The sequence below is a fragment of the Ambystoma mexicanum genome, chromosome 6p (assembly GCF_040938575.1).
Source record: "Ambystoma mexicanum isolate Mex_15411 chromosome 6p, UKY_AmexF1_1, whole genome shotgun sequence".
NCBI classification, from domain to species: domain Eukaryota; kingdom Metazoa; phylum Chordata; class Amphibia; order Caudata; family Ambystomatidae; genus Ambystoma; species Ambystoma mexicanum.
Window position 1 is genome coordinate 897,769,034 of NC_090935.1, and position 13,012 is coordinate 897,782,045.

Below are 13,012 nucleotides of genomic sequence, written 5' to 3' on the forward strand. Positions count from 1 at the left end.
CATGCTGTGTGCAGACTCCTGGGGCAGCTTGGGGCACCACGCATTCGGAATGCACATAGATGAAAGTACGTTTTTAAAACACACCTTGCATCTTTCACTTGGCGTAGAACCAATATGGGTGGGTGACGCTTGGCCTCTGTTATCCACACGTGTACCCGCCACCACTGTGCATTGTAAGTAACATTGGCAGAAATAGATTTTTGATGCCTGGGGGAGCGAGGAGCTCCCGAGGGGGCATTGGCATTGTAAAGGATTCAAGGTCAGTGGGAGAAGTGAATATTTATATTGAGGGACATTAACATCTCCCACAAATTAGCGTGAGTGAACAGTCATTTTGTGGAAGCTCTAAGCAGTATAGTCAAGTTCAGGGGTGGGTTCTCAGTTAAGTAACATTTTTAGAATACTGTGTTTAAATATTGCATTTTACAGCTCCATTTTTGAGAACAATTGGGAAAACAGTCATACAATTCACAAATGGTTCTCTAGGTTAACACATGAAAAATCCAAGAGATGCCATGTCACCAACAGTACACAGGAGAATGTTACAACCCTACTGTGTGATGCCTGTGCCCACAATATGATATGATATGATATGATATGGTATTTGTAACGCGCCTATACACAAGTGTTTCAAGGCGCGACGAGGCAGGGAGGGAGGGAAACAAGGGGAAAACAGACAAACGATCCTACTAGGCCAGGTGTCATTCAGATCGCGCAAGTGCAGAGGTAAGGGGAAAAGGAGGAAGTGCAGGGGGGAGGAGGTGGGGGGGGAAGTGCAGTACAAGGTAAGTAGCGTAAAAAAAAAAAATAATAAATAAATAAATAAATAAATAGAATAAAATAATAATAAATAATAAATAGAAAGGGCCAGCTGGTGGCAAGTGCGAGGTAAGTGCAGAGCAAGTGCTGGGAAAGGGGCTGTAGGGATACAGTGACAGTCCCACAGTGCAGGGGGAGCCGGGGAGGCAGTGCAGGTGGAGAGTGGCTGGGCCCTGGACCGAGGTTGCTGAGAGTGGCCCAGATGCAGGTTTGAGCTGAGTTCAGTGGGGAGTTAAGCAGGATTAGCAGGGGAGAGGGAGAGAGAAGGCAGAAGCGAAGAGGAAGGTTTTGAGGTGCTTCCGGAACCGGAGATGGTTCTCCTCAAGTTTCAGGGAGGCAGGAAGGCTGTTCCAGAGGGAGGCCCCTGCTGCGGAGAGAGATCTACCCCCAGCTCGTTGCTTCGAGAAACGGCTGACCATGAGGGAGTTGGAGACGGATGAGCGAAGGGCTCGTGAAGGAAGATATTTAGGAAGAGAGAGTTGGAGGTATTTTGGTCCCAGGCCCCAGAAGGCCTTGTGGACAATGCAGAGGGTTTTGAACTTGATCCTCGCGGCCACTGGGAGCCAGTGAAGAGATTTCAGTCCTGCAGAGATACGGTCCCTGGGCTTGAGGCCAAGGACAAGTCTCGCAGTTCTGTTCTGGATAAGTTGCAGAGGGCGGAGAGTGGAGGCAGGCAGATTAAGATAGAGGCTGTTACAGTAGTCCAGCCTTGAGAGAACCAGGGCTCGAGAGACAGTGAGCTTCTGGGGGAAGGAGAGGAAGGGAAGAATACCTCTGAGGAGGTGCAGCTGGTAGTGTGACTTCTTAGAAACGTCAGATATATGAGGAGAAAAGGAGAGTGTGGAGTCGAAGATGACCCCGAGGTTTTTAGCCTTGCAGGTAGGGGCAGGAAGGGGGCCAAGGTAGGCCGGCCAGAGAGCTGCAGGGAAGGAGGGAGTGGGTGTGCCGATGAGTAGAATCTCAGTCTTACTGGCGTTGAGGCAGAGGTCATTGGCGGCGCACCATTCATGGATAGCAGACAGACAGTCGGAGATGAGGGAAGGAGAGGAAGAGGCTGAGGGTAGCCTGAAGATGAGCTGGGTATCGTCTGCATAGCACTGGAAGTAGGGGCAGAGAGCGGCGATGCGGTGGGCAAGGAGTGCCAAATACTGGTTGAAAAGCCAGGGAGAGAGGTTGGATCCCTGGGGGACACCACAGGTGGAGAAAAAGATGTCAGAGAGGAAGGAGCCCATTTGGACCTGGGAGGATCGATCGGAGAGGAAAGAAGTCAGCCAGGCCAGAGCCTGACCAGTGATACCCAGGTTATCACGGAGACAGTTGAGCAGGATGGCATGGTTGACAGTGTCAAAGGCAGAGGAGAGATCGAGCAGAATGAGAACACAGATGCCAGTCCTGCAGTTGTACATCACATATGTGCAGCTGCATCCACCATCTAATCCCAGCATTGCCAAAAAAATCACTTCATGCTGCTGCCCACATAATATATTGAGGAATTGCCAGTGTAAATCACTTTGATGTTGCAGCCACAATCTATGTCAGTAAGGTCACTGTAAATCACTTTCATGAACCCGCGGCCACAATCTCTATCAGAATTCCAAATATTGCACTTTGGATAGCCTTTTACAAACAAAATAAACCAGGGTTCTTCTTATTAATAAATATCTTTGATGATGCAATCCCCACCACCAAACACACACACACACACACCACACACACACTCTCTCTTTTTTGTTTTATCTTGCCTTTAGGTTCAAATGCTGCTGCTTCAGTGGTCTAATCTCAGTCCAGGTGTGGTGATAACTGCACTCTGTTACAAGTTGGGTGTCTGGTTGGGCTCAAGATTGTTTACATAGAAAATAGTGGGCAGCAGAATGTGCAAGCTGAATGCTGTTGTGCCGGTGGTGCAGAGTTTATGTTTAAGCAAAACAAAAGAGGTGATAGCTGGAAGGTTTAGAATGAATCTCAACCTCTGGCATTGCTCTGGGCGACCCTCCAGACAATCATTCTTCACCTGCCAAGTCATTACAAAAGGGGAAAGACCATATGCAAATCAGGTCTGGTCCCACCTGCAAAGGAGCAGACCAGCACAAACTGCTAGGTCACATACCTTCTGCATGTGACCACAGGCATCCCCAGACATGTTTTGGTGTCATTGGATGTCATTAGTAGTGAGGAGGTCTCTAGGCCCAGCAGGCAGGGGACCCGCATCTGGGCATACCCATCCCACTCGGGTGACTATAGCAAAACAAAAGAGATGATGGCTGGAAGTTTTAGAAAAAATCTTAACATCTGCAATTGCTCTGGGTAACCCTCCAGACCATCATTCTTCGCCTCCAAGCCATTACAAAAGCAGAAAGACCATATGCAAATCAGGCTTGGCCCCAACCCAAAAGAGGCAGTCCAGCCCGATCTGCTAGGTCACATCCCTTCTGCATGTGACCACAAGCATCCCCAGACATGTTTCGGTGTCATTGGATGTCATCAGTGAGGAGGTCTCTAGGCCCAGCAGGCACGGGACCCACATCTGGGCATACCCATCCCACTCAGGTGACTATAGCAAAACAAAAGAGGTGATGGCTGGAAGGTTTAGAATGAACCTCTGGCATTGCTCTGGGCGACCCCCCAGACCATCGGTCTTCATCTTCTAAGCCATTACAAAAGGAAAAGACCGAATGCAAATCAGGCTTGTCGCACCCCAAAATGGGCAGTCCAGCCCAAGCTGCTTGTTCATATCCATTCTGCACGCGACCACAAGCATTCCCAGACATGTTTCGGCCTTGTTGGGCATCATCAGTAAGGAGTAGCTTGGGTCTCTAGGCAGTGGTCGAAGTGGATGAAAATATGTAGTGGAACTATGTTCCTTGGTGGCCTGCCCCGCTCCCCGCAAACCCCAAACAAATGTGGCCGCTGTATAAGAGAACGTTCAGTGCAGTGCACTGAAGTGCAAGATTCAACTACTTCCTACACTTTTATTTTTAAACGATACCATTCAGGAACAGTTTCTTTTTAAGATAAAAGTACAGGCACAGTAAAACGTAATTTAAAAAAGTAGAGGAGCACCGCTCACAACTGTACCCGCCCACTTCAATCACTGTCTTTAGGCCCAACAGGCATGGGACCCATATCTGGGCATATGCATCCCACTCATGGTGACTAAGCAAAGCAAAAGAGGTGATGGTTGGAAGGTTTAGAATTAATCTTAACCTCTGGTATTGCTCTGGTCAACCCTCCAGACCATCGTTCTTCACCTGCCAAGCCATTACAAAAGGGGAAGGACCATATGCAAATCAGGCTTGGTGCCACCCTTAAATGGGCAGTCCAACCGGAATTGCTTGGTCAGATCGCTTATGCATGAGACCACAAGCATTCCCAGACATGTTTTAAAGGCACACCTTAAAAAAAGCACAGCTTTGTGCTCCCAGGCCAGGTCACTGGGAGAAAGCCATGGAGGAGGGTGCAGCGGGCATGGAGGACAGTCTCAACGTTTGCAAGCCCCCTTCTTTTTCCCTGTTACTCCCTTACGCACACACTTCACTCTGAGCAGTTCTTTAAGCGGAATGGGAAATGAAAGGGGTGGAGCTCTCTACAAGAGGGTGTCTTCTGAAGAGTGATGGGTGGTGACAGAGCACCCCGAACAATTCATTACAAGACCTTAAAAACAATTATTTTAAGTAATTTAGCATGGTCTCAGGTTTTCAAGTTTAAATCTAGTCTGAATATTTTAAATACGCTTTGTGGATAAGTTTGTAAATACATTGCTATCTGTAAATTAAAAGCTCACTCAGTATACAAACAAATCAATCATTGAGTAACTCACCCATGTTTTGTAAATAAACCACTTATAAGTAAGAGGATCGGGACAAATAGCACCAGGCCGATTTAAGAGAATTTTGGGAGCACAAAAATTACCCCATATTTTTCTATTTGGAAAATATGTCTGTGATAGTGAATCAAGTATGAATCCCTTTTGAGCAGTTAATGCACAATGGGCTTTAAGCTCATTTAATTTGTCACAACTCTCACCCTTACAGTGAAATGTCTGCAAACCACAAGACATATGTTCTCAGTTGGGACAGTTCTAGCTCTTGAGTGTGAGTCTGTCGGCTGAAAGAGTCTAGGCCTGGTTCCAGCTGTTGCTTTCATTAAGCACTCACAGGCATCTCCGAGTGAGCATACAGCCCATGCATGTGTTTAGAAATCAAAGAGGCCTATGGTTAGAGTTCCACTGAGAAATCTCCCAGTGTCCAGCAAAGTGAATTCAGCCTTGAATATAGACTAACCAGCAAACACTCCCGCTCCACCACCTAGCGATAACTCAACCAATTACAATGCTCCCCTAATGAGAACACTACGTTTGCATCATGATGTCTCATAGTTGAACTACTCCAGGTAATTCCACTTGGCTTCAATTCCTCTCACATATTGAACAGCTTATAATGTCACATGGCCCGATGTTTTTGCATTAATAATAGGCTAAACACTATTACCATTTCCTGTTACTCTCTCATTCAACGTATACCTTAAACCCAGAACTAGTCCTGGAGAAGCTAACAGAACGATACAAGCACAACCACTTCTCTCCTTATGGTTCCAAACCGAATTCCTACTTGTGCATGGTCAAGTCTTGACCATGGCACTATTTTAAAATGCTGAATTCTTTACTGCAAGGTTGAAAACCTTGCATGTAAAACAATGCATGTTTGGTATTTTTCATGTGAGGAGAGGCCCCCTGCAGCCCTCTCTGCAATCTCCCACTTTCAAAAATACCCCTAACCAACACCAGATGCATTCTCTGGGGGGACATCGTTATTTTGCATGCAAGGTTTTCTACCTCGCAGTAATGGGATTCTGTATTTTGTAGTGATACCCTATTTTTCACATGTAAGGCAGTATGGTATTATGGGAAATTACTATTACAGATTTTACCAATGGTCCTAAAGAACAAAAGACAGGTTAAAAGGCTGATCAGAAAAATACTGGTTTGTTCAATTACTTCTTGAGCACCTCATGCTTCCACAATAATACAATAGATATACATATTATCACTTATATCTGTCTCTGATAAATAAGTGGTTACAAACTAATGCAAGACTTGACCCTATTCATAACTGTCATAGAGGCCACCTTTATGGCACGCATACAAGTACACAAAGGCAATCACGTTTCCACCCTCGCTGTCTGTTACTTGTCATTTTACCATCCCCTTATCTTGCCCTCCTTCCATCTCCCTCTCTAAGACTAGAGTCTGTTTATGCTTGGCCAGGCTCTTTGATACTATTACAGTGGCGATTGGGCACAGGGCAGAAGACTATTGACATAGCATCAAAAAGAGCCAAGGCTGTTCCTTACCCACTCCCAGACTAAGGCTACATATTAATAGAGGGGGAAACAATAACATTATTCTAGGATCGGTGACGTAATTTCACCAAAATGCCAGGTGTAGCGGAAGTGACATCAAACGACCCTTGACCTCTCATGACATCACAGGAAGTGATGTATTTGACCCCACCCCGAAGTGATATCACGAGAAGCGATGGAACACAACCTTTCACCCCTTGACAAAACAGGAAGTGGCTTCACATATCATTGTTCCTAAGTACACTATGAAAAATAAGTTTACGATATCTCTATAATGTGATATACATTTCATACAAGAATGGATGGCCATATGTATGGAAGACCACTGTGTATAGGCCCATATTACCAAATTACTGTGAATGCAAGCAGATGTCCATGGCCAAATGATAATCATGTGTTATTATATAGCACTTACGCTTAAGTGCTTTATTTAGAAAAAATATACATACACTATCACCCAACCTGTGTTGGCACTCATTTATCAACCTCAGAAGGATGAAAGGCTGAGTTGAGCTGTTTAAGAACAGAGTAAATCAGTGTCTCACTCCCTGAAGTGTGCGTGAAATAAACCTTTAATGAGTCTAGCAATTATTGTATAGAATTCCAGAAAGATACATTATTTGGTATTCCTGTTCTTTCTTATTTAGGAAAGTGTTAGACTTGTGGAAGCCCAGTTTTTATTTTTTTAAGAGGCCTTAACAAGAAAGTTAGCCAATCCAGAAGCAAAGAGACATATGGCGATTGCCACAGCCCAGGAGCTGGCATAATTCTTGCAGTTAGTCTTCTGCTGTCGGACAGAGGAGTTTTCACCTTCGTACATGGGCATGATTTTGGAAGGGGGATTTTTACTCCCAACATATGACTGGTTGTAATAGTTTTCGCTACCATTGAGACAATTAGCTTTGGGAAAGAAAGACTTCTTCTGACAAGCTATTACAAATTTTGGTATCAACAATACTTCCTACTATAAGTAAGACAAATACTGCGTCCCTCCCCTCTGAGTCCTCCTGTTCCCTTGGTGACCTTCTCCTTCCAGGTGATCCTTCCAGCTAATACCGCCCTCAGGGTTAGGATCAGGTAGTGGTTGCCCTCCACTGGCCACCTAGGAGGAGACTTTAGGTAGGGTATTTGTGAAGCCTCTGCAGGATTCATCACAGTTGTAAGTGCGTGTGCTGTAAGTTTCTGTGTTGAAAGAGTGTGTGTCATAAGATTGTGTGTCATACGTGTTGGAAGTGCATGTGTTGAAGGCACACATGTTGTAGGAGCATGTGTTGAAGCAGTGTGTGTGTGTGCTGTATTAGTGTGTGTTGTAGGAGTGTGTGTTGTAGGAGGTGTGTTATAGGAGCATGTGTCAGTGTGTCTTATAAGAGTATGTATCGTCAGATGCCATGTTATGGGAGCATGTGCCATAGGAGTATGTGTGAGTGTGTGTGTATAGTAGGAGCATGTGTAGTACCTGCATGTGTCATAGGAGTACGTGTTGTAGGACTGCATTTTGTAGGAGTGTATGTCGTAAGAGTGTTTGGTAAGTGTGCATTGTAAGAGTGTGTGTGGTTGAAGCATGTCTTGTGAGAGCACATGTTGAACATCCACATGTTATGCGCATGTACAGTAGGTGTGCTTGCCATTGGAACATGTATTATATGAGAGTGTTTTGTAAGCACACATGTTATAGCAGCGCATGTTGTAGGAGTGTGTATCTTTATAGTGTGTGTCATAAGAGTGAGTAATAAGTATGTCGTAAGAGTGTGTGTGGTAGCAGCATGTGTGGTAGGAGCATGTGTTGTAGGAGCATGTGACGTAGGGCCATGCGTTGTAGGAACACATGTCGTAGGAGCAGGTGTCGTAGGTGCATGTGTCATAGGTGCATGTGAGAGCAGTTGTACTTCTGCATGTTATGTCTATTAAGCGTGTGTGCATTAGGTGCCCATGTGGTAGGAGCACAATATTAGTGTTCATATACACAATGTGAACAGCGCAAAGCTACAGGTAGGGATTTAATATAAAAGTACCTCAATTCTGCTCAATCACTAGAGGCCTCGTAAAGTGTATATTTTCGCATCGAAAGTGTACATTTATTCTATCGCTTAAAAACCGACGTCAAAGTCAGCTGTCACTTAACTATTTAATTCATCTTTTATAACATGGTCAATATCGGAGACCAGTCTCTGAGCATGGTTTCGGGATTTGAATCTGTGTTGCTCTGCGTTGTCTTTCTTCCAAGACAAACGCATTGCCACTGAGCTATCCTCCCGGCCCATAGAATATATCACTTGCCTTTGATGTGAGTTTTTAGATGTTAATTGTGTAATGTATAAACTATACATCTCATATGCTCTTTGTACAGTTTGTATGAAAAGTGTACATTTGTTCCATCACTTTAAAACTGACATCAAAGTCAATTCACACTTGCCTTTGATGTGAGTTTTTAGATTTAAATGTTGTAATGTACGAACTGTTAATTTTGTAATGTACGAACAGTAAAACTCATATATGCCCTGTGTACAATTTGTATGAAATATGCACATTCATTCTGCGCATGTGTGATATATAGATACATTTTCAATCCTTCGATTTTTTTTCAGTGCACTAATTCAAGTTAATATCTAGGCACCCTAAAAAAATATGGAAAATCAAAGCAGACAAATTGCAGGTATTTGTGTCAAAAAGTGCCAAAAAATGTTTTTCCTATGTGAAAACCCCATGATAAAAGCTTAAAAAACGTGATCAAAGTAAACATTTTTTGATCTATGAAGTCCTTCATGTACAAATTTGAAATTTTGCATTCACAGGTGGCTGCCAAGAAACATTACTCTGGAATATGTTCAGATTTTTTCATACAAGCATTTGAATTTTAATAAGAAAAGTAATTTTCTGAAATGACATAGTGACTTTGTCTTAACCTATACTATGCATTGTGCTAACGCAAAGGCATAATATGTATATGTAAAAGAATCAGTGGCACCATCAGGGTCTGAAAATGAAGCAAATCACGAGTCGGTAGCCTCTACCTCTGAATCCGACATCACGGAGAATGAAGACGAAGAACTAGCATTACGCCTCCATTTTTTAGAAGAAATGAGGCTGTTGTATCAAGACGGCCGTGCAAACAGCAAAAAAACACAAGGAACTACTGCTGTAACCAGGGGACGAGGACAAGGTGGGAAAAAACCACAAGGAGGGGGCAGAGGGGCAACAAGTTCAAGCAGCAACCCTCCGCCAAGATCACTGCGCTCTGGAAAATGAATGACAGCATCTCACAGAGCCTAAATGGGCAACATATTATCAACCTATCAGACCACGTCTTAACACCTGAAGAAATTCAAGTTTTCAAGTTAGGTTTAAACTTTTGTCCTCTGGAAGGATATGACTATGGGCAGACAAGACTAGACTTGGATAGTTTTGTACGCAAGTTGCATTTAAAAAAGTTTTTTGCAACTAACACATATCAGAAAAAACCTAAACCAGCATTGGAGGGACAAACGGATATCATTATTGCAGATATGGATACCTTGACCACATTGGCCGCTTTGCAACTAGAAGGTGTTTTTCGACCATGGAAGCAGAGTCTGTAAATTCAGAAATATCTGTCTTGCAGACACTAGGCATTTGTACTGATTGGCCATCAAAAAGCAAATTGAAATGCAAATCCAAGTTTAACCCACTAAGTGCACAAAATACACATATTGAAGCATTCTCCAGTGTGGTCACCGATGATCTTAAACAAGAAAGAAGGAGAAAGCAGAAACATACTAAAAATAACCTATTTTGGAAACAACAGCAGGCACTTTCAAACATATGTAAAATGGACAAATTCATAATTAAACCTGCGGACAAAGGTTGTAACATAGTCCTAATGAATAAATCTGACTATGTAAAAGAAGCATATCGTCAGCTGAACGATGTGAGGTGCTATGAAAAACTCACAAAAAATCCCATTAAGTAAACGGAGAGTAAAATTTGGGATTTCCTAATCAAGTGTCAAAGCGCAGGTATCTTGGAGGAAGAAATGGTGAAATACTTATTCACCAAAAACTCAGTTATTCCCACAATATATTTCCTCCCAAAAGTCCACAAGAATCCCACTAAACCACCAGGGAGACCCATTGTTACACTATGCGGTTCATTGCTTGAAAACATGTCCAGATTTGTGGACGAAATACTTAGCACTTTTGTCTCCACGCTACCGTCTTATATAAGAGACACTACAGACTTTTTATGTAAAATTGATGACCTGCCATGGGAACTGACAAATTTATTGGCTACCATGGAGTGTCACTCTACACGTCAATTCAACATGAGGACGGGATAAAGGCTTGTGAAACCTTCCTAAAAACTCGATCCTTGAATTACCTTGAACATTCGACCATGATTCTTGAAATGGTGAGACTCTGTTTAGAAAATAATGTTTTTCTCTTTAATGATGAGGTCTTTCGTCAAACCCAAGATACCGCAATGGGTACCACATTTGCGCCATCTTATGCTAATCTTATGATGGGCAGCTGGGAAAAGACAGTGGTATGGGCAGAGAAAAAGGACACTCTTACAGAAAAAATAGTATTATGGCTACGCTACATAGATGACCTATTTATCATCTGGAATGGTACAGCACAATCCTGGTGCGAATTCGTGAATCTTCTGAACACTAACAACTTAAATCTACGATTCACAGAACAACATAGCACAAACTCGATTGTATTTCTAGATGTAAACGTCAAAATTGTGGGACAGATGATTGGATGTGAGCTTCACAGGAAAATTACGGGGGCTAATATCCCTCTACATGCAAACAGTGCCCACCCAAAAAGTCACCTGTGGAGTATCCCATATGGTGAGTTTATTCGCATTAGGCAAAATTATAGTGACATTAATGATTTCGACCTAGCATGCCAAACTACAGCCCATAATTTTTTACAACAACGGTACCCAAAGAAAGTCATCGAGAGATCTTATCTTAAAGTTCGCGATATGAACAGACAAGACCCGCTGACAATGTCAAAATCAGATGCGAACAACACAGCAGAAGAAAATACCACCAGACTGATTTTAACCTTTGGAAGCCATGTACCCAATATAAAGAACATTATCAACAAATATTGGAAAGTTCTAAAAGTGGGCAAAGATTTAGGCAACTTATTGCCAGAACGCCCAGATATAACTTTTCATAAGAGCGTGTCCATCAAAGACCTAGTAGTGCAAAGCTATATGTCTTCAGATAATATGCACAAAGGCAGAAATTGGCTCTCTGGGATATTGGATGTTTTTTTTAAATGCAGTAAATGCAAAATTTGTGAATATGCTTTTAATTGCAGAGATCGAAGTGGGCGGGAGCGGTGCTCCTATACTTTTTATTTTTCTGTTCCACTGTTCCTAGGCTTTTATTTTAAAAAGAAACCGTTCCGGAATGGTTTAGTTTTAAAATAAAAGTGTAGGAAGAAGTTGAAGCTTGCACTTCAGTGCACTGCACTGAACATTCCCATAAATAATAGGTGTGTTTGTTTGGGGGTTTGGACTGTATGTGGAAGGGGGTACAGCGATGGGGTTTGTGGAGAGTGGGGCAGACTGACAGGGAACATAGCTCCACTACTTCTTTTCGTACACTTCGACCACTGTTTAATTGTAGCAGTTATATCCATCCCATCCTCAAGACATCGATACAAATTAAGGGCAAAATCTTGTGTGAGTCTGAGCTGGTTGTTTATGTCCTGATGTGCCCATGCCTGAAATGGTATGTGGGCAGCACAAAATGCAAACTAAAAGTGCGTATTCTGCAACACATAAGGGCAATTGTTAATAAGGACTACTCATATCCCATTGCTAAACACTTTTCAGAGTTCCATAATGTCGACCCTAAGAGCTTTACATTCTTTGGTGTTTACAAAGTTATAACTGGCCCAAGAGGAGGCAAAAATTCTACGACAAGAAGAAACAAAATATATAATTGATTTTGAAAGTAAATACCCAATGGGTCTCAATATTGACGAAGAATTGTACACATTTCTGGGGGCCTAAATGGTCTTGACAATGTCCCTTCCCTCTTCTCTTTCTTCTTTCCTCTTCGTTGCTTGTCTTTGCGTTCTACGTTCCCTCCCTCGAGTCTATTTTATTTATTATTTTCTGTTGCCTTTCCCTTTTTCCCTACTCATTCTTTGTTTGATAAGTACTGCTGGCATTCCTTGGCTATTTTTTATTCTTATTTAGATCACACACATTGAGATGGAGAATCTTAGTGACTTATGGCGAAATATGAAATTTAATATAATGTGGTCTATAAATTAAGAGATAATATAATAACTGCAAATGTTGTGTATAAATGTATTAAGGTACTTCATAGGACTTCATAATTACATAAGAAATGAGCACCATGTCACTTTCTCATTTATGTGAAAATTTGGACCACACATGAAGAGTGGGTACCATCATGGTAATGAAATGGTTTTTAAACTGCACTAGCACCCATTTCATATCGCGAGAATCCTTTGTATATCCCCTTAAAAACCCAGTTAAGTAGCAAATCTTTGCAGACGCTTTATGCGTGCTATGTACCTTTACTTTCAACCAATCAGGTCTATAACCATATAGACTTTGGAGAAGGTCCTGTCTAATGTCCACTGGGGATATCCTCTGGCCCTAGACTTATGGCAGACTCTTTCTGCCACCCTTTTAAAATCATCATGCAGACTACATCTTCTCCTAACTCTGAGCCGTTCTCATGGGGGATACTCCATTTCAGTGTTGATTGATGAGACCTATCTGCATGAAGTACAGAATTATGGAAAGTTGATTTACAACATGTACTTGTATCGATTTGACATTTAACTACTTCGATATTCGA